The sequence below is a fragment of the Carcharhinus amblyrhynchos genome, chromosome 8, assembly GCF_965287045.1.
Source record: "Carcharhinus amblyrhynchos chromosome 8, sCarAmb.v2.hapA, whole genome shotgun sequence".
NCBI classification, from domain to species: domain Eukaryota; kingdom Metazoa; phylum Chordata; class Chondrichthyes; order Carcharhiniformes; family Carcharhinidae; genus Carcharhinus; species Carcharhinus amblyrhynchos.
Window position 1 is genome coordinate 61,913,007 of NC_137331.1, and position 22,679 is coordinate 61,935,685.

Consider the following 22,679-nt stretch of genomic DNA (forward strand, 5'->3'; position numbering starts at 1 on the left):
TTATATGCCTGGCGCAGTTCAGTTTCTGATCAATGGTAATTCCCAAAATGCTGATAGTGAAGGATTCAGCAATGGCAATACCAGTGAATATTAAGGAGTGATGGTTACATTCTCTTTTGCTGGAGATGACCATTGCCTGGCATGTGTAGCATGAATGTCACTTGCCACTTGTTAGTCTTGCTGCATTGAGACATGAACTGCTTCAGTATGAGAAGTCACAAATGGTGCTGAACATCTGCAAACATCACCACTTCTGACCTTATGATGGAAGGATGGTTGGGTTTTGGGCACTACCCTGTGATGTTAAAGTACGTAGGTATTCTTGTGGTGAATCTCTAGGAGTTCCCACGTTCATGACTTTCCATTGTCATAGTTTGCAGAGAAACCAAACTTTTCTTCAATGAAATCCTTACCTGGCAAAATTGCAGTCCAAGGAGGACTCAGAAGTGTGCAGTCCAGCAACATGATATCACAGTTTTACTCCAAGGTTCAAGTCATGCCAGCGTTACTCTTAAAATACGCACAGAACCAAAACATTACCAGCCTTTCCAACTAGCAGAGTAATTATGAACAGTCATCACATTCTACTGATTTCTATTCATGTAGTTTCTTTTTTTTTTAAACCAGGTGTGACTGACGTGATACAAATGTAAAGGGGAAGCAAAGCGAGGTGTGTGCTGATTACACATAACATCGACTGAGCGCCACACAATCCCTCTGCATCCAAAATGTAAATATTTCTTTTGTTTTTACAATGCTCTAGCAATACATAAATGATCAAGCATTTTCTATAATTTGTTACAAAATATGCAGTATTAAATGTATTTCATTTTATTCATAGGGTCATTATTAGTGAACAAGCAGGATTTCAATCTTGTGGCCCACTGTGATGAAGGAGGGCCACTCATGCGACTCACTCACCGGCCGAGTTGCCCATCATTTATCTGTTCCTCCTCAAACTCATTCCTGCTCTGGAAGTCGTGTGGCACAGCCCTGGTTATTTTTTTAGAGCAATGGGTGGGGATTTGTTTTGCCCTCATTGGAACAGACCACCAGACCCGAGAATCTCTCAAATCTGCCAGTGTCCACCATAGGTCCATGGATGAACAGAACTTCAGCTTGACCTCATTTCCCAGGCCTTGGGTGTATAGATAATTCACAGTTATAAAGATGAGAAGCAGCTCACATGAGCAAAGAAAACTTTAAAAAACAAAAAGGTGGCAAAAATTACCACATTAAATAAATACATAGCGAAATCCATGGAAACTCTAATGTCCAGAGTTTTAACCCCCCTCTCCCTAGTTACAAATTGCTGGGTGGAAAAGTTTCAGGAAGAATCGTGGGGAAAGCAACAGTAGAGCACTAAAGGAGGAGTTAAATCAGGGCTTCCCAAACTTTTTTTTAATTCATTCATGGGAGTTGCTGGCTGACTGGCCAGCATTTATTGCCCATCCCTAGTTGCCCTTGAACTGAGTGGCTTACAAAGCTACTTCAGACAGCAGTTGAGAGTCAACCACATTGCTGTGGTTCTCAAGTCTCGTAGTCCAGGCGAGTAAGGACAGCAGATTTCCTTCCCTAAAAAGGACATTAGTGAACCAGATGGGTCCAACAATTGTCAGTGGTTTCATGGTCATCAGTAGGTTCTCAATTCCAGGTTTTTTTTTTATTGAATTCAAATTTCAACATTTACTGTGGCAGGTTGCAAATGCAGAACATCAGCCAAGTTTCTGTATTAATAGTTCTGTGGTAATACCACTAGGCCATTTCTCCCCCGCCAAAATAACTGTAGGTCATCATGCTGAGTGATGTTACACAATGAGATTTTGGGATCAGGAGCTCTGAGGCAGCAAAGGCTGGCATGGATCTTTGACCGATTTCTTGAAATTCTCATTTTTTTTGATCTAATAGACTGCTCTCTGTGATCCTATTGCTGCAGCACAAAAACTCTGACTAGGTAGGTGTTTTTTTTTCCCCCAATCGACATCCCACATGAAGGTGAAGAAGGGGAAAATTGAAGATGGAGTGAAGGAGGGAAAGATGTGAGTGAAGGAAAAAGAGGGGAATTGTAATTACATTTGTGCTCCTCATCCCATTCCTGCTCTACAGCTCTCTTAACCACTCAAATGTCGACTCCTGAAGCCATTAGTAGGGCCACACACTGGGGAAAAGTTTGAGAAGCACTGATTTAAATGTTGAAATCGTCTCAAGAATCCCACTGAGCTGAGAAATCCCAGGAGGAAGTATTATATAGAGTGCAAAAATAACAGATTTGTCAACAAATTAGAGGTGTTATTAATGATAATCATAAAAGTTACTTATATTGTTCAAAAGTACAACTGAATATCAAAATATATCCAGTGAGAAAGTAGAGATCAGAAAGTCTTTACACATGGGGAATGCAGAATTCCCACAAATGATTGTTAAAGTAGAGTCCATTCCCTTTTTGGAAAAGTAAATTACATCATTGAAAGACAAAACATTGAAAGGTATTATTGTGAAGAGTATAGTTTTATTATACTAGGAGGCTCCTGAAGAGAAACACCAGCGCAGGAGAATGAATGCATGGTATATGCACCTGAAAGCACTGATTCTTTCCAAAGCAAAAGCAAAATATTATGGATTTTGGAGATCTAAAAAAGAGAAAAAGTGTAGGAAAAACCTCAGTAAGTCTGGTACCATCTGTGGAGAGGGAAACAGGATTACCATTTCCAGTCTAACATGACTCTTCTTCATAACGCTTTTTTCAAAGTATTGCTCCCAATGTTGCTGTCTGCACTCAACCTCTGCCAAGGACTCATTTCTCCTGATCTTCAAGAGTCAACCTTCTCCCGTTCTCCTCTGCTATGCACAGGTGTGCATGTTCTAGTCTCAGTTACTTCACGGTAATCAGGAGAAGGATCCCTTGATGATTTCAACTCAGCTTTCCATCTCTCAAACTGGCCCCTGAAAGCAGCCCTTCCGCTGCCTAGAGATCAGCCTATTTAATAAATTCAACCTGAGACCTGTACCTAAGACCTGAAACATCCCTAGTCTGTACATGTTCAATGCACTTGCCTAAGATGTGAAAAGCCCAGAAGCTAGCACAGGAAATTGAGGGAGAAATCTTTTTGGCATAATGCCACATCGAGGTATCGGCAACACCCATTCTGCCTGCCCTGAAGCAACACTGAATTAGTCGAGACTCAGTGTCTTTCAATTAGTACTGTGGAAGAGGTTAATGGCAGTCAGAGATGAATTTCTGAATCAATACACATTGTGAAAATATCCTACTTAAATGCATTCATAAGTGTAAAATTTATGTTTTGAATGGGCAAAACCAGCAGTGCCACATAGATACCAAATGAGTTTTTACTACTCTATCAATATCTCCCAAGTCTGGCTCCCAAAGAAGAAATATGAAAGACATTCCGCCCCAGGCATTTCCACTGGTAGATTGTTGATAACTTTGCTAGTTTTAAGATCCTACTGTCCAGGGAGTTGTTGCTAGGCACTAAAAATAACAATCAACTTTTATTGAGATCACACTTCTCAATTTCTTATAGAAATAGACTTAGAGATGACAGTATCTATTCTAATTCGTCTTTATTGATCTCATATTAAAATTTCTAAGACATTGATAACTTCCTGAATTCCTCTTATTTTTCCTTCTACCTTGAATGTTATTTAATTATTTCTGCCATCCTCAAATGTCAGGCTAAAAGATTTTAAATCTGGGATAATAGTATTTTCTAAAATGTGTTTTTGTACAATTTATTTGCTTATTTGGCCATTTTGTAAATCTATGCTGCAACAAACTCCTGACATTATTTGCTGATGCTGCAGCCCAATGGTGTCCTATCAGCTTCATGTTTTTAGAGACTATAGTGAAATGGGGTTGGTGTTATGTCTATAAAACAATTATATAAGATATCAGAAACGAATGTAGCTAATTATCAAACTAATTAGAATGGGTAGTGTACAACATTAAAATAATTTTAATAAACTCTATTCCTAGTCAGTATATAGATCCCTTTGCATATCATTTCTTCAGTGAGCCCTGCTAGAAAATGTGCCTATATTCAAACTTTTGTTGAGGGCAAGATTAGGTTTGGTTTGATTTGATATTCCTACCCAAGGTTAGTGGTCAGTTGACTAAAGAGCGTTGTCTCCAAATAGTGCTCTTGTGGAGTTTGCCTTTCCACAGAATTTGCTGTACAAACAACAAAAAGAACTTAGATTATTTTAGTTTCAGTCAATGGACCCTTACTGAGTCATAGTCTGCCACAGTGTCATGGCCTTGTCTTAACCGTATATTGATGTACCACCTAGGTAACAACCAGCAGCCATTTCAAGAGCACATACTCAATTCAATTTTTATTTTACACACTTGTCACAATCTAGAACTCAATCACTCCCAAGGTGATCAGCGCTGCACTAGCAGTGTGACGTGGAGATAACCTTTGCCAACTAGAGAATTCAGATATCAAATAAAAAGGGGATAAGGAATGGAAAAAACAAGAGACCAAGTCACAGATTTATGATTGTCATCATCCAAGAGTAAAATAAATGACCAAAAAAACAGCTATTTTCTCATAACTCAAGGAATTTGAGAAAACACAACCTGGAAGGTCAGGTTTTCCCCTTTGGGGGTGGAAGCAAAGATCAAGATTAATCCTGACATTGCAATCCTGCTCCTGACAGGTGAGACATCCTAGAGTCCAGTCTGCCATTAGACCAGGGCTCCCCAACTCTAACCTGTCACAACTTGTGGCATTCTGTTCTCTGCTCCAATAACATCACTGAAGCTGCTGGGTAGTCTGGCATACTGACCTGTACCCAACAGAGGCTGAACACCAAATGCGGAATCGTCCCAGAAGTTGGTAACATCTGATGTCAGGTGGGGAAAGCAGCATTGGACCTGCTGATACCATCAGAGCAAAAGGTGGGCAGGCATGGATTGATTTTGAAGTCTGTGTACGAGAAGTTAACACTGAAGGAATAGTCATTAGCAGGTATAACTGCTTCAGAAACCAGATTGCAAACTTGGCAATGCAGCCGTTATTGAATTCTCTCAACTATGGAAGGCAGCTCAATCTTAATGCTTTGGCAATTGCATGATCCAATTACCCCTACCTCCTAGACTGCTGCCATTATCCTGGCACACAAGCAAACCGGGAAGCTGCTGCTGTGGAGACTTGCCTTGGAGCCCTCACCACCATTCTGAACCCATGAGCTGCTTCCTTGCATTGGGAACCTCGTGAGTTCAGTGCATTCAGTTTCAAGTTCCCCTTGAAGTTCAGATCGCCTGATGTGCACCTTTCAATGACAGTTGTGAATCACACTGTTCTGAAAGCACACTACTGTGGGATTTACATTTGACATGGGGGATTGATTCCTGCATGTGGGTGTTTTAATGAGATGAGAACAAAATTTATAACAATGATGTCTCAAACACTGGATGATGGGATACATGGCCCATCAACTAGAGGAGACAGCTGTGCCCTGTATTTATGCCTCCAGGAATGTGTCTAGGGCCTTCTTGCAATATTCTCTGGTTGCACCATTAAATACACCTACCACGAACAGGAGTGGTAAGTCCCACCCAATTTTCCAACACTTCCTCCTATCTCCTTCTGGGCCAGGATGCCACCAACATCAAGCTATTATATTTAAGATGGTTACTGACCTTGTTCTCCAAGATATTGCCTCTGTGGCTTCCAAACTCAACCCCCAACCTCAAACAGCTTGTTCCTACCTCCTTCCCAAGATCAACAAACAGGACTTCAATCTGCTCCTGCACAACCAAATTGAATTTTTCCCATCTTTTCTCCCTTTGTTCAGTCTCTTCCCATCTACACCTGGAGCAGTGGTTAGCACTGCTGCCTCACAGCTCCAGGGACCCGGGGTCAATTCCAGCCTCGGGTGACCGTGTGGGTTTCCTCCCACTATCCAAAGGTGTGTGGGTTAGGTGGATTGGCCATGCTAAAATTGACTGTGTCTCAAGATGTGTCGATAGGGGGATTAACCACAGGAAACGTATGATGTTACAGAGATAGGGTGGGGGAGAGATCCCTGTCAGAATCAGTACAGATTTGAAGGGCCTCTTCTGCATTGTAGGGATTCTTTGATTTATAACTCTTCTGATGTCCCCCAATATTTTAACAAATTCCAGTTTCTTGGCCCCAGTTGTCTCCTCTTCACTATGCAGAATTATTCTGCAATTAGCATCTCCTCTGGACTTAGCATTTATTCTTTTACTTGTCCTATAACTACTCTCTATCCATCACACTAACTCCTTTACCATTTAATAATTTCTGTCACCTGCCCTATCACAGGTTTACCCTTTGTTTTTTTTAACCCCCCCACCCTCCATCCACAAGTTCTATTACATCACCAACTCTTCCCAGTTCAGATGAAAGGTTAAGACCTTTCAACTGTTTCTCCCTCCTCAGGTACCGCCAGGCTTGCTAAACATTTCCAGCATTTTCCATTTAATTTAGAAGTCAGCCTCAGTTTCCAGAAACAAATTATTTCTTCAGATTAGGAAAAATGTTTCCCCTCACCCCCACACTCTTCACCTCCACCCCTTACCAACCCATTCTCCTAGTGTCTATTTTATAAACAGAATTCAAGCCCTATAATAACACTTGAAATAATTAAAAAACTCAAGTCTGTCAAAATAAAGACACTTGAATGGGCAATAAAAAAAATTTATCTTCTTCTGCAGCTTATAAATCTGTTGTAGCCAAACTCTCAAAGGCCACAACAGCTGAATGAACACACTCTGTACTATAGAATCCATCAGTGCTTTCATAGACAGCCAAAAAGTTCATTTTTCTGTCAAAGCTTTCAAACAGATGACTGAGTCAATGACTGTAAATAATGAAGAAAAGCAATGGGAAGAGTTAAAATAACTGATTCACCAGGCCAGCCTTTCAATATTATGCAATGCAGAATTGCATACTATCCAGGGAATAATCTATTCCACTGCATCTGAAGAGTTTTCCACCTTCACAATGCTGTACTTTTACTTGACAACTTGTCCATTGCCAGAAGGAGCAACCTGGCATTTACATTTTCCAGTCAAAGCATTGACATTGCTCACTTCAGTATACATAAATACAGTTCAGTCTACAAAACCTCATGACATGCTACAAAGGAGAGAACATTATTTTTACTCATCTTTAAGCTCTTCCTGTTCCAATATATGGTTCACACCACCTACCTACAGATGTGATTAGAAGGGCTACCAAACTACAGTTACCTTGGTAGAAATTGTAGAATGTCTAAAATAGCCACATCTGAATGGTGTCAGAAACCTTGAAGTCACAACTTTGCTCTCTTTCCCCCTCCACTGAAAGTAGCCAAAGATGGAAACGTAGGTGGGACATCTTCCTTCACCTCTCCTCCAAATCCTGTTTCTATCCAGTCTCATGGCAGAAGTAGAAAACCCCAGCTGAAGTGTTGTTATTTCAACATAAAATAAGAACTTTCTTTTTTAAGTTGAGAGAAATTTTTAAAGAATTTATCTTTAGGTTCCTGCTATTGTGTGAAAGTACAGATGGATAATAAATACAGACAGTCCCACAACAGTGCAGGCTCTGCATGTTACTAGGTAGTACAGGAATTATAACTGATCACATATACAATGCCTGCCCGCTGTGAAAACAAATCACCATTTAGGTTAGACTCCAAAATAATTAAGCAACACAGACAATGGCAGAGCTCCATTTCCCTATCTGAAATTCACACTCTCTTCCTGAGGACATACCTGCTTACGAAGTGCAAAGTGGTTGAATATTTCAGCAAAAACCAAAGCTTAGGAAATCCCAACTGTGCACAATGGTGCTGCTAAAGACTAACCTATCACACTAAGCACTGCCTTCCCAGCTGAGACCACTTCACTGGTTAGGACACTCATTTGCAGTGTAATTTTGAAAGTCCAATGAGGAGAAACCTGTTCCCAACTGACAAAGCAAACCCTCCAGTTTCTGACTGCCCAATCACCAAAAGTACTCTGAAATACTGCAGGCCTGCAAGGCTCAGCTGTCTAAGTCAGCCATGATTGATTAATTCCTTTCCAATTTATCACTGACATGTGTGTCATCTTGAAGCCAATTGAACTTTAGAGATTCTGCTTTGACCCTAGGAATGTTTACTCAGTGTTTTGTTTGACCCCAGATATTAAATTGATGAGAACAGATTTTTTTTTTAATTCCGATTCAATCAAATCAAGTCCAATTCAGATTGTCAACAAGTTGGGACATTCCTGATCCAAGCTGACAAGACAGGGCTCTCATCTCCTGTCTTGGGCTTGATCTACATGATCCAAGCTGATTGGAGTAGGCAGAGCTCCTCCTCCAAGGCTTGATCTCATTTGCATCATAGCTAAAAGGCCAAGATGCCGCTTTTAAAAATTGCTTCAAATGAAGCTAAAATGTAACCTAATGACTTCAACCAAGCACAGCATGTTGATACCACACTTGATCTTAGCCAAAAGGCCAAGAAGTGATTAGGTAGCACAATGCATGTGGTCACTTCAATTAAAACATTGGGGTATTATTAAAATATTGAAATTAAGCCTCTACAATTATCAAATTCTTCACAGTAAATGTTGCTATTTAAAAAAGGGGAGAGAACCAGCATGACAAATTTCCCCCTTCATTTCCAATCAGCAATTCCTATTTTGCACCTAAAAATTGGACATTATTTTTCTGAAAATCCTTGCTAAGTAATAAAACCATGACTGCAGTGATTACTTGATTTCGTTGCAAAAGCCTTGAGAATAGATACTTAAAAATGGGGCTGAGCAATCACTATTCATTAGTGAGCTGTCTCACCAGTGTTATAGTAATGGTCTTCCAAGCCTCCACTGTCTGTCAAAGTTAAAGCTGTTCCAGACAATAGGCAAAATAACATTCTAATGTTCATTCTCACTGACTCGTACTGCAGAAACATTAGTTTAACTAGAAGATACCAAGAATATCAAATGTTGAATTAGCCACATAAAGAAACTTTGTAGAAAGCAGAATTGAATCAAAATTTATTGAACAGACTAAATGAATGAGTAGATATTTTCCTGTCATTTTTGTAAGTTCAAATCTTGGCTTGTGTTTGTTATAATACATCTAACCTAATTCTGACTGTTTCTTGTTATCCTTCTCATTCAATAATTGTTGGACTCATTTTCAGTTTTTGACAGACATCCAGGTTCAACTGACCAGAAACCACTGAATTAGTCATAAGGAGGTACCTGAGAAACACTCAGGAATAGCCTCTTTTGGGGAGATGCCCTTCATCTGACACTTCCTCACAGCAACATAGCTGAAATCAGGAACATTTAGAGCAGAACCTCAGAATACTGCTTGATAGCACTATAAGAATGTCATTATCATATAAATTACTCCAACGTGCTTAAAAATGATCCATGTTGGGAGAAATTTTAACCCCAAGGACAGGGAGATAAAACAAATTAGTTCTTCAAATCCAACCTTCATCCACCTCCAACCTGCACAATACTGATTTTGAAGAAGGTTAGCCGGGGTGACTAACCCAATCTCAAACATGGATTGCTCGGTAAAATCTTTTCAGGAGACTGCTTTTAATTAAAATATTATTCTTAACCCATTGGCACAATATGTCTTAGGTTATGCAATGTCAGAAGTTAGAACCATCTTGGTGTCATGACGTTACTAGTCTTCAGCCAATTCAATACATACTACTTGATATCAAGGCAACATCTTAGTGGAATTGCTGAAGACTTGTGCTCCAGAAATAGCCACATCTCTAGCCAGGTTGCTCCAGTACAAGTACAACACTGGCACCTTTTCAGCAATCTGGAAAATGTTCCAAGTATATCCTGGCCACAAAAAGCAGGAGAAATCCAACTGGCCCGCTACTGGTCCATGAGTCTACTCTTGATCATCAGCAAAGTGATGGAAAGTATTATCAAGTGGCACTTCCCCAGCTATAACTTGCTCAGTGATGCTCAGTTTGAGTTCCACCGGGAAGATTTAATTCCAGATCACACTATTGGTCCTTTCATGCACGAAAGAGCTGAATTCCTGAGAGTGACTGCCCTTGACATTAACACAGCTTTTGACCAAGTGTGGCTTCAAGGAATCCTGGCAAAACTGAAGTCAATGGGAATCAGAGACAAAATACTTAAGGACTTCCACAAAGGAAAATAGTTGTGGTTATTGGAGGCCAATCATTTCAAACCCATGACATCACTGCAGGAGTTCCTCAAGGTAATGTCTGAGGCCTAACCATCTTCAACTGCTTCATTCATGACTATCCCTCTATCATAAGATCAGAAGTGGGGATGTCCATTGATAATTGTACAGTGTCCAGTACCATTCACAATTCCTCAGATGGGGAACAGTTTAGAGTGATTTGGCTGCAACATCCATCACCCTATTGAGCACTCAGTTTGATTCGGCTATCTAGGCAAGGATCACCCCTTCTCTCATCATTCAATTTACATCCTTCCCTAAGTTTAGTCACAGAGAATGACCCCTAGAAGACAGGTGGTTCACCATTTTAAACCATATGATTAGCTATTCCCTTGCTAGACTAAGTTTCCGAGACCATCTGTATGATCGTATTGGGAAGTTAAGCTCTTAGATAAGAAAGCAGTCTGTGACTGCATTCAGCACGACTTGGGCTTAAGTTCAGGCTTGGATTAATGAGTGGCAAGTAATAGTCATACCACACAAGTGCCAGGAAATGACAAATGAAATTACTTCCCATTGACAACCAACAGAATAGCCATCACCAAATTCCCCACCATCAATATCCTGGGAGCCTCTACTTGTCTCAATGAGTGCAGCACCAATAACATTCAGAAAGCTTAATGCCATCCAGAACAAAACAGCCTATTTGGTCGACATCCCACCTATCTACTTAAACATTCTGTCCCTCCACAACAATGCCAGCAGTGTGTACCGTCTACACGATGCACCGCAGTAAGCCACTGAGTCTCCACCAACAGGAGCTTCCACATCCACATCTACTGCCTCAAAGAGCAAGGGCAGCAGCCACATGGGGACACCACCACCTGCAAGTTCCTCTCGAGTCAAACATCATCATGACTTCATATCTACACCGTTCTTTCACTGTTGCTGAGTCAAAATACAGGAATTCCCTCCTTATAAGCACTGTGAGTGTACCTACATGACAAGAACTGCAGCAATTTAAGAACACAGTAAGAAGTCTCACAACACCAACTTAAAGTCCAGCTCGTTTATTTGATAGCTTCCACACACTTGACAAAGGAACAGCGTTTTCGAAAGCTTGTGGGTTTACTATTAAATAAACTAGTTGGACTTTAACCTGGTGTTGTGAGACTTCTTACTGTGTTTACCCCAGTCCAATGCTGGCATCTCCACATCATGACTGCAACTTAAGAAGGCAGCTCACTATCATGTTCTAAAAATCACTTAGGATGGACAATAAATGCTGGCCTAGTCAATGATTCTCAGATCCTAAGAATGAATAAATAAAAAAGTAAAAGGAGAAGATCCATTGCCTAAGTACATTCCTGGCATTGCTTTAGGGCCAGAGAAGAGTTCCTACCCTAGACTTCTGCTTATCCCATAAAGCACCCCAGGATGTCCACGCCCCTCCCCACTCCCCCAATACCACCATTATCTCCAACTACTCACCACCTTTCCATTCCCACTACAGTCAACTCTAATTATTTATCCTCATCTTGTGACCTCTGACTACTCATCCTCACCCCAGGATCTCTGACTCTTCACCCTCCCTTGTGACCTTTGTCTATTCCCCCTACCTTGTGATCTCTAAATGTTCGCCCTCCTTGTGATCTCTGATTGTTTATTCTTCTCTTGTGACCTCCAACTGTTCACCCTGCCCCATGTCTCTGACTATTCAACCTTCATTTGGCCGCTGACTGTTCATCTTTCAACCACAATTTCCAACTGCTCATCCCCACACAGTCTCTAAGTTGCCTGTAAAACTGGTTTGAACTGGTTTTCTGTCTGCGAACGCCATTCCACCTCCCCATCCCTGCTCCCTGCCCACCACCTGCACTTTCCCTGTTTCCAAGTAAATAGTTTTCAAGTCCACTGCTAAATCCACACTATTTGAGAAGATACATGGTTAAGTTACTATACGACATCTTAAGACATTGATAATTTTGCACAGCTCAGTTAGCTTTTTTTTAGTTGTCCTCTATTTTTTAAATCTGGCTCTCCCCTCCCCGAACCTTCAGGTGAGAGACAATTGTTACGTACTCTGTAAGCTAGGGTGTCTGACATACAGTATAGCAATGTGATTGACTCTCAACTGCCCTTTGAAATTGCCTCGTAAACTATTCAGTTCGAGGGCAACTAGGGATGGACAGTAAATACTGGCCTCGCCAGTTACCACCCATGTCCCATGAATCAATAAAAAATATGTAAAATATAACGTAGTAAACACAAAACAGAGGTGAAATTGCACCATGCAGAAGATTCAGTAAAAACAAATATAAATATTGCTCCTTAAATTCCAGCCCATTATTACTCTTAACTGGACGAGCTTATATGTAACTGTCTACTCCAGAATGTATCATTCAAGAGTACTCATTGTCACAAAGGATCAACGGTGTAGCATGGACTGTTTGTCAAAGGTAGCTGTTTACGAGTCACACTTTTAGTGTATATTGCTCAGGGGATGAATAGATTGAATGTTCAAACAGATAATCAGGACTAAGAGTCAAACTAAGGGTGAAAAATTAAACCCTGGATGATTCCTTGAAGGCTTGATTTGTTTTCTGAACCAAGTGATTTGGTTTCAAAATGTTCCCACATGCATGGTTCCTTTGAGAAACATTCATAAAATGTATTTGAGTTTTCACATTATGATAAGAATGCATCGGTGTGAAATAGGCCTCAGTGGCTTCCCCGAAGTTTTCATTTCATTTTTAGTATTGCTGTCAGTGTGACTGGCATTAGCTTAATACATTTTTATTTGGTCTCCATTGGAATCTTTCTTAAAATGAAACAAACATTCAGTGGAGACTGGGGTGAAATGTAAATCTTTTTAAGTGCTGTCAATTATTCATGCTCTGCCCAAAGGCGGCTCTTTGGTTCATTGTCTGCTGATATGAGTTGTGATACTTAGGAAACCAGTGGTGCCTTACACTCAAAGGAGCAGGGCAAGAAGTCCCAGGTCTACCTTGGCCAGAATGGGAAATGAGCTTACACTGTTGATGCTCTTCTGAACCACATGCCAGCCAACTGAGCTTTCCGGCCTCTTGAGTGTTGTGCAGTTTCTCAAATAACCTCACCACTTGTACCATGTTATGCAGCAGAGAGCCATTTAAATTTCAAATTATTTTGCTGATTATGCTGGTTTGAAGCAGCTTGGGGAAGGTTTACTACATTAACGATGCTATATAAATGCCAGTTGCTGTTGTTTAAAAACGCTGAACTCGTGGAATAGCTCTAGCACTACTGAATAAATTGCAATTTTTCATACAATTTCAAGAAGCGTATTTTCAGCTTTTAATAAGGACGATTTGATTTTTTTGAAAATGCCACACCAAATTTACAGCACGGAAACAGACCAGTCAGCCTATGCTGATGTTTATGTGGCACATGACCTTCCTCCAACTCTATTTACTACTTCTCCCCCATTGACATATCCTTCAATACCTTTGTCTTTTGTGGAATTATCTGACTTCTCCTTAAATATATTAATGCTATTCAGTTTAATTACTCCATGTGGGCGCAGGCTCTGCCAATGAAGCTGTAAAACTACCACGGCAGCTGGCGGAATCTCAATTTAATTAATTAATTAAAGAACTAAAAATCTGGAATTTCAAGTCAGTCTCAGTAATTGCAATCACTGTTGTAAAATCTCATCTGGTTCACTGAAGTCCTTTAGGGAAGGAAATCTGCCATCCTTACCTGGTCTGGCTTATATGTGACTCCAGGCCCACAGCTCTTGACTACCCTCTGAAATAGCCCAGCAATCCAATCAATTCCAAGAGCAATTAGGGATGAACAACAAATGCTGGTCTCGCCAGTGAAACCCATGTCCCATGAAATAATATGAAAAAAATTGTTCTGGCTAAGTCACCCAAAGATGGCTGTGGGAACTGCATGATTAAATCTGGGAAACTGATAAGTGAGGAAGTTTGAAGAGATGATCACTTTCTAAATCTAGTCAAGTCTGTATTTAGCAATAAACTTAACTATAACAATAAATCAGAGAGGCAACTGCAGTTTCTTCATATGGTAACTAGTTTGAATTGGTACATTAGCCAGCAGTGGCTGACTCAGCTCACTGGAATCTGAGCTCATATAAATACAGGAGGTTTAGCTGACACACAAAGACACCAGTGGAGACCGAGTGCAGTGAGACCAAATACTTTAGCCAGGGAATTTGGTAAGTGAAGGCGTTTGATGCAGTGAGGGAAGATGTGCTGCTCTGGGAGCGATCCGAGAGACCTAAGACCTGAAGACTGGAGGCATTAATTAGATGTGCAGGTAGAAAAGTGATGAGATTTAATAGTTTTTTGTCCCCCTCTAAATTGGGGAAGTAGCTTAAACCAGTGCTGGGGAGATATAACTATTATATTAAATTAGTACAGTAACTAGTTTAACAGCATAATATAACTACAGATAATTAGTGAGTGATATTTTAATTTTGAAACATAATTGGTTAAGTCAACACAAAATGAAGATGGGGTAAGGCAAGGGATATACTGCAGCTTTAATTTGTGGAAGATGGTGAACACCACGACCACACATCTGTGTAATCCATGGCTGGCTAAAGATCTTAATGTACAATGCTGCAAAGATTATAGGTAGGCCAGAAGAGAACAGTTCAGCAATCTGCAAAGAATGACCACAAAAAGAAGAGGAGAAATTAGATTGAGAGGAAACCAGCAAGAAATATTTAAAAACTTCTCAACACATATAAAAAGGGTTGCCAAAATGACCTTTGGTTCCTTAGAGGGTGAGGCTGGGGAATTAATAATGGGAAACATTGAAATGGCTGAGAAGAGGTATTTTTTCTATGTCTTCCCACAAAAAGCATCCCAAGAATAGTAGATAATCAGGGGACAAAAAGGAGGAACTTTAAACAATCAAAATCACTAGAAAAAATACTAGGAACACTAACAAGCTGACACGTGCACTGGGCCTGATAGCATGCATCCTAGTGTATCATTGGAATTGGCTGCAGAAATAGTGGATGCATTGGTTAGAATCTTCCAAAATTCCCAAGACTCTGGAAAGGTCCCAGTGGATTGCAAAACTGTAAATTTAACAGCCCCATTTAAGAAAGGAGGGAGACAGAAAGCAGAAAACTATAAACTAGTTAGCTATTGTGCTATTTATCTATGTATCTATTTATCACAGCTTCTGACATTGAGAAAATGCTTGAATTCATTATTGAGGAGATTGTAGCAGAACGTTTAGAAAATCATCAAACTATCAGGCAGAGTCAACACACTGTACAAAAACTACCCCATCCAAACTATTTGACTTATAAAGCTTCCAACCAATATTTGGAAAGTTAAAGTCACCCATGATACCTACACTGTGACCTCCACACCTATCCATTAACTGCTTTGCAGTTTCCTCCTCCACATCTCTATTATTATTTGGGGGCCAATAGAAAACTCCTAACAACATGACCACTCCTTTCCTATTTCTAATTTCAGCCCATATTACCTCAGTAGACAGATCCCCCTAGAACTGCCTTTCAGCAGCCGATTAACAATGCTAATCCTCCACCTCTTTTACCACCTTCCCTACTCTTACTGAAACATCTATACCCCAGAACTGCCCACAACATTCTAGTCCCAAGTACCAATCCACGCACCAAGTTCACCTACCTTATTCCAGATGCTCCTTGCATTGAAGTAGATACACTTCAGCTCACCATCCTGTCTAGCGACTTTGATACCTTCCTCAGTACCTCATTATCCTCAATACTGGCTTCTGGACTACAGCTCATTTTCTCACTCGCCCCCCCCCGCCCGACAAATTAGTTTAAACCTCTCTGAAGAGCCATAGCAAATTTCCCTCCAAGGGTACCGGTGCTCCTCTGGTTCAGGTGCAAACCGTCCTGTTTGTACACGTCCCAACTTCCCCAGAATGTGCTCCAATTATGCATGTAAATGAAACCCTCTCTCCTACACCATCCCTGCAACCACATGTTTATCTGCATTCTCTCCCTCTTCCTCAACTCGCTAGCACATGGCACCGGCAACAAACCAGAGATGACAACATGCTTTGTCCTGGCTCTCAGTTTCCATCCTCGCTCCCTAAATTCCTGTTTTAAATCCCCGTCCCTCCTCTTACCTATGTCATTGGTACCAATATGTACCACAACTTGCGGCTGATCCCCCTCCCCCTTAAGGATCCTGAAAACACGGTCCGAGACATCATGGACCCTGGCACCCGGGAGGCAACACACCATCCGTGAGCCTCTTTTACTGCTGCAGAACTTCCTATCTATCCTTCTAACCATCGCGTCCCCAATAATAATTGCTCTCCTGCTCTCCTCCCTTACCTTCTGAGGCGCAGGGATGGGCTCAGTGCTGGAGATCCGGTCACCTTGGCTTACCACTGGTAGGTTGTCCCCCTCAATAGTATCCAACGCAGTATACTTGTTGCCGAGGACCACAAGGGATCCCATCTATCTTCATTCTTCAGAGTATCTAAATCCTTGAAGCTTTTATCTATGATCAGCTCTGCCTCCTGTATGATCCGAAGTTCATCCAGCTTCAGCTCTCGTTCTCTAATGCGGTTTATGAGGAGCTAGAGGTGGGTGCACTTCCCACAGGTGAAATCAGCAGGGACACTGACGTTGTCCCTCACCTCAAACGTTCCGCAGGAGGAACATTGCCCTGCCTTTTCTGCCATTCCCTCTAGATAACTCGCTGATAAAACAAAAGATCTTGCCTGATACTCCCTCACCCCCGTTAGGTTAGAGGAAGAAACAAAGAAAAGAAAGCAGAAAGCTTACCTGCTTTCACTCCAAGTCTTTTTTTAGGTTAGAGGAGGGGGGAGGGTGGGAGACTTTACACATGTAGTGTTTCAGGTTTCCTCCCTGTTCAAATTTACTCGGCAAAGAAAAAAACTTCCCAGGTCTCACTGGGGCCTACTTCTGGTTTTATACTTTGGGCTGCCTTAGAAAAAACTCCAAAAAAAAGTTAAAAATCCCTCTTACCTACTAGCTCTCCTCACTTGAATCACCTCTCTAGCTGCTCCTCTGGAACAATGAGGTCGAAACCTCGAAGGTAAGTACTTTTTAAGGAGAAAGCAAAACTTCCCAGGTCTCACTGGGGCCTACTTCCGGTTTTACACTTCGGGCTGCCTTAGAAAAAACTCCGAAAAAAAGTTAAAAAAAAGACACACTGCTGCCACTGTACATCATTTGTAGAGGAAGTAAATGTTGAAGATGGTGGATGGGGTGCCAAACAAGTGGGCTCCTTTGTCCTGGATGGTGTCAAGTTTCTTGAGTGTTACTGGAGCTGCACTCCTCAAGAAAAGTGAAGAGTATTTCATCACACTTCTGACTTGTGCTCTGTAGATGGTGGACAGGCTTTGGGGTAGAAATTGCAGAATTCCCAGCCTCTGACCTGCTCATAGCCATAGTATTTAAATTGCTCAGTTCAGTTTCTAGTCAATGGTAACCCCCAGGATGTTGATAGTGGAGATTCAGGGATGGTAACGCCATTGAAGGTCAAGGGGACATGATTGGATTCTCTGTTACTGGAAATGATCATTGCCTGGAACTTGTTTGGTATGAATGTTACTCGCCACTTCTCAGCCTAAGCTTGGATATTATCCAGTTCTTGGTGCACAAGGAGATGACTGCTTCAGTATCTGAGAATAGTGAATAGTACTGAACATTGTGCATTCATCAGCGAGCGTCCTCATTTTGGACCTTATAATGGAGCGGAGGTCATTGATGAAGTAGCTGAAGATGGTTAGGTCTAGAACTGCATTACTTAAATGGAGAGTGACTACAAAAGCTGCTATACAGAGGGATCTGAGTGTCATTATATGTGAATTACAAGAAGTTAGTCTTCAGGGACAACAAGTATTTAGGAAGGTAAAAATAGTTTTGGTCTTTATTGTAAGGGGGATAGAGTATAAAAATAGGGAAGACTTGGTACAACCATACAGAGTATTGCTGAGGCTGCACCTGGAATACAATGTGCAGTTCTGATCTTCCTATTTAAAGAGGGCTAAACTTACATTGGAAGCAGTTCAGAGCAGGTTTACTTGGCTGATTTCTGCAATAAGGGACCCATGACCTTACTGACTGTCACAGCAGGATCAATGGGCTGAATGGCCTGCTCTTCCTTCTATCTCATATGATCTTGTGATTACACAGAACATCTGCGCTGGAGTTTTACACTTCAACACTGACAATAATCCAGCATCGCCAATTTTAGTTGCTCCACAATTGCTGGTTGTGTCTTCAGTTGTTTAGGCCCCAAGCTCTGAAATTCCCTCCCAAAACCTCTCTGCCTCTCTTCCTCACATTCCTCCTAAGGAAAGATTTTCCTAAGCCTACCTCTTCTACTAGGCTTTTGGTCATCTGACCTAATATCTCCTTATATGGTATCATATCTTGTTTCGCAATGTTCCTCTGAACATCTTGGGATGTTTCATTACAATAAAAGCTCACTATAAATCTAAGTTATATAAATAATTTATTAAAATGAATCTTGGATTAGCTAGTGCAACAGCAGAAAACTTCATCCACACTTCAGTTCCTATGAGTTTTTAAGATGATCCTTCTTTGTAAGGCTGGATGCAGAATAAATTGGGTTTCAAACTACTACCAAAAACTGTCTGCTGGAGGGAAGAGTTCCTTGTTTGCATCTATTAGATATTTTACTGATATGCACTGCTTTTGAGAAACATTTGTATTTTAAAAAGTCATTTAGCTCAGATTAAACCCAAGCAAATTCTACTCCAAGTAGTCAAGGTTTAAATGGACCTTGGAATGAATTAATCTCCTTGTAGAGTTAACTTTCAATTTAGATTTAATCAGAGGTAACAAAATCAATACTGTTACTGCATAGATCTAAATAAAGTTTTAATGCAGAGAAAAGCTAGATTAGAAGAGCATGAATAAAATATGAAAGTGCTCTCATTTTCAACTTGATTTTCCTTCATTTCCTTTATCCTTGCTTCTTTCCAGTTCCATCGTTCCTATGGCCCCACTGCATTCCTCAGGATCTTGGTCTGATTGATCAATCCCTGGCTACACTGATGATAAGAGTTTGGTGGCATTCTTTAGTAATGCCTTCCTGATGTTAGCCAGATAATAGAACACTTTGGATCTTTCCAGTCAGAGAAAAATACAGCACACAATTTAAATAGATTTATTGAGTAATGCAGAGAGAACATCATGGCCCTGTGCATTTCACAGTAACAAGGAACAACAGATTGACTTACTGAGTCTCCTAACAAAATAACTGATTTGGTGAAACCTGGATATAGTGATGTCTAAGATGCCTTATTGAATACAAAGTGTCACTGATTCGAGCACGTAATAATGATAGAGTGGATTAGAAGTAAACTGACCATCTAACAATCTGTGGTAGGGCCTTGTAAAATGTTCTAATTGAATATGTTTCTTTATATGATGCATTTACTGTTACAGCTTGTCAACGCATTGCGATATGTCAACAAACAGCTCTTTGAAACCTGTGTTATATCAGCTATCCATCAAGTGTGGATCAAACGACAACAAGTTAAATTTATACTGCGACTTTAACGTAATGAAATGTCCCAATATTCCAGCGGGTGATGGCTACCCATTCAATGACAGGTAGCCAATTAGACCACTTAGAGGGTCTATGACAGCCACTCCCCTGATGCCAACTGGAATTTTGCAGTCAGCAAGCAACACCTCCTCCTCCGACCTCCCTTCCACCACATTCAGATAGACAAAGGGGCCATCCCACCGAACCACTTGCAGCCGGAATTATCAGAGAATCACAGCCATAAGCTGCAGGAACTAACCGTCCATAATGCCGGCCTGGCAGCTCTGGTTTTTCCATTCTTGTGAAGTTTGAAAAAACTCATCAGGTGAAGCATCCATCCTGAGCCGGCTTCTCATTGCCTCCCCCCTTACATCAGCAACTCACACCTCAACAGTGGGGCTGCTGAACTTTTAAGCTGGAGAGGCTCCTATGGGCCCTCCAGCTTCAGGAGCCTGCCATCTTTAATGAGGCAGTGAATACACCACTAATTGGCCATCTTCTTGAAAATTTTGCATGCAGAGACACCGATGTAATGTGGGGTCAGCATCTAGAAATTCTCTTGATTTAGGATCCTGACCCAAAACTAGAAGCTCAACTGAACAGGTCTGGCACAGTATGCTATGAGTTAAAATTGTCAAAAAACTGTTCTGATCTTGCTGCATTTCTATCTCTGCATGTATAAATAATAAATAACCACCTCTCTCTCTCCCTTGCACTCTCTCCATAGAGGCAGTGCAGGACTGTTACTGCTACTTCCCACTGCCCACTACTGTCTTCCTAATAGCACGACAGCGCAGGGTCGCTGAGCAGAGACTGATAGCCAAGTTCCGCACACATGAGGACGGTCTCAACAGGGATCTTGGGTTCATGTCGCACTATCTGTAACCCCCGTGACTTGCCTGGGTTTGCAAAGCCTCACTTACTATACTGTCTGGAGACGATACACATCTCTTTAACCTGTGATCAGTGCTCCTTCCACTCACATTATCAGCCACTTTAGGACTTGAACAGCAGGTTAGGTGTAAAGATTCACATTCTAATCAGTAATCTGTAAACTGTCCGTGCTTTATATGCTCTGTCTGAGGCCAGAACTCTCCATACACCTGACGAAATGGCTAACTCCGAAAGCTAGTGAGTTTACTATCAAATAAATCGGTTGGACTAAAACCTGGTGTTGTCAGACTTTTTACTGTGTTCCTAATTGCAGCCAGGGGAAGCATTGGCCTGATGGTTACACAAAAGGGAAATATGCTGGGGGCTACACAAACTCTAATTCACTGTCAAGAAAAGATTGGCCAGCGGTAGAAATTCCTAGCGGGGATGAGAAGCGAGAAATGCTAGTCTAACATTAAGTTGGCTGTAGGTCTCAACATCTAAACCGCCCCTTATTTTCCATTACTTGGGTAACTAATGTTGAGTGGGATTGCAGAGGAGAATCTAATCCAATATCTAACAAACTTTCTCTCCCCATTCCCTAACCTCCTGGACTCTTAACTGACAGTGCAACTAGGTGATCTACTCCATGCATCTACCTGTTCTACTCTGCAGTGCCATGAAAATGGGCCAATGGAGGTTCTAATGAAAAGATTTTAGCATTATTCTGTTCTAAATATCACAAGTATCAATGCAACTAGCAAGTGAGGTGTGTGACGCAAAGCCAACAAGGATCAGGTGAGTGGGTCACATTTTAGCTCCGAGCACACCTCATTCCTGTTGGACACAGTTGGAAAATTGCAATCAGGGCCCTCGCATTCATAGCTGACTGCTTGGATGAGGAAAGTACCTTGGTGTTGGTTATGTTAATCTTGTTTTACTTCAGTGGCGTTTACACTTACATTAAAACACAAAGAGATCGGATCACAAAAGTCTGATGATAAATGAAGGAACTGTAATCCTGTGATGCATGGATTTGTTTCTCAGAGATCTAAATGCAACTTGCAGTTGTTTAATATTAGCATTCAAAATGGTTGCCAAGTGTTTTGAGTTTTCTTTGGTTCCACTCTCCATTGTTTGGCTGAAACAACCTGAATGAAATTTCTCATCAGCCACAAAACTGACAAAGGTTGGTGACGGATTAACAACCTGAACAATGGATACTCAAATTTGCATTGATTAAATGAGAAAGGAGCATTATAATATTTAATAAATCAAACCAGTACTTTGTGTTAAAAGACTCCTTGAACAATGGAAAATTCAAAGCTGCGTCCGCCCTAGGCAGATGTCATGGTGCCATGTTTTCAGAAGTTCCTAGTGGGGGTAAGAGATGAGAAATGCTTGTCTCATTTCAAGAAGGCAATAGGTCTCAACATCTAAACTGTCCCTTATTTTCCTTTACTGTCGTCACCAAGGTAACTGAGAAAACTATCGGCCGTGATTGAATGGTGGAGCAGACTTGATCGGCTGGGTGGCCTAATTCTGCTCCCATGTCTTATGGTCTTATGGAGTGGAATTGAAGAAACAAATCTAACGCAATATCTTACAAACTTTCTTTTGAGTGAGGTTTCTATAGCTGTTTAAACTTTCAGTTTACTCACCTGAATATGTGCATGAGTAAAAATGACCTGATAAAAGGTTAACTCTCTTTTTCTGCCTATAGATAAGAACATAATAAGAACATAAGAAATAGGAGCAGGAGTAGGCCATCTAGCCCTTTGAGCCTGCCCCGCCATTCAATAAGATCATGGCTGATCTGTCGTGGCTCAGTTCCACATTCCCGCCCTCTCCCCATAACCCTTAATCCCCTCGCTTATCAAAAACCCATCAACCAGCGTCTTAAAAATATTGAGCGAGGCAGCCTCCGCCACTTCAACGGGCAGAGAATTCCAGAGATTCACCACCCTTTGAGTGAAGAAATTCCTCCTCAACTCCGTTCTAAACCGCCCCCCCCTTTATCTTGAGGCTGTGCCCCCTAGTCCTACTGTCCTTTCTGAGCGGGAAGAGTCTCTCCACC

General features: G+C 41.2%; 1 protein-coding gene and 1 non-coding gene across 4 annotated transcripts in view; both read right to left on the reverse strand.

The window, feature by feature from the left end:
* The window catches only part of LOC145347014 (sodium/potassium-transporting ATPase subunit beta-1-interacting protein 3), a 437,914-nt gene that overhangs the window by 356,989 nt on the left and 58,246 nt on the right, over nucleotides 1-22,679 (reverse strand). The window lies entirely within an intron of this gene.
* Nucleotides 8,294-8,492, reverse strand: LOC145347164 (U2 spliceosomal RNA). The gene has a single exon (XR_013887811.1). It is a non-coding gene; the product is annotated as a U2 spliceosomal RNA (small nuclear RNA).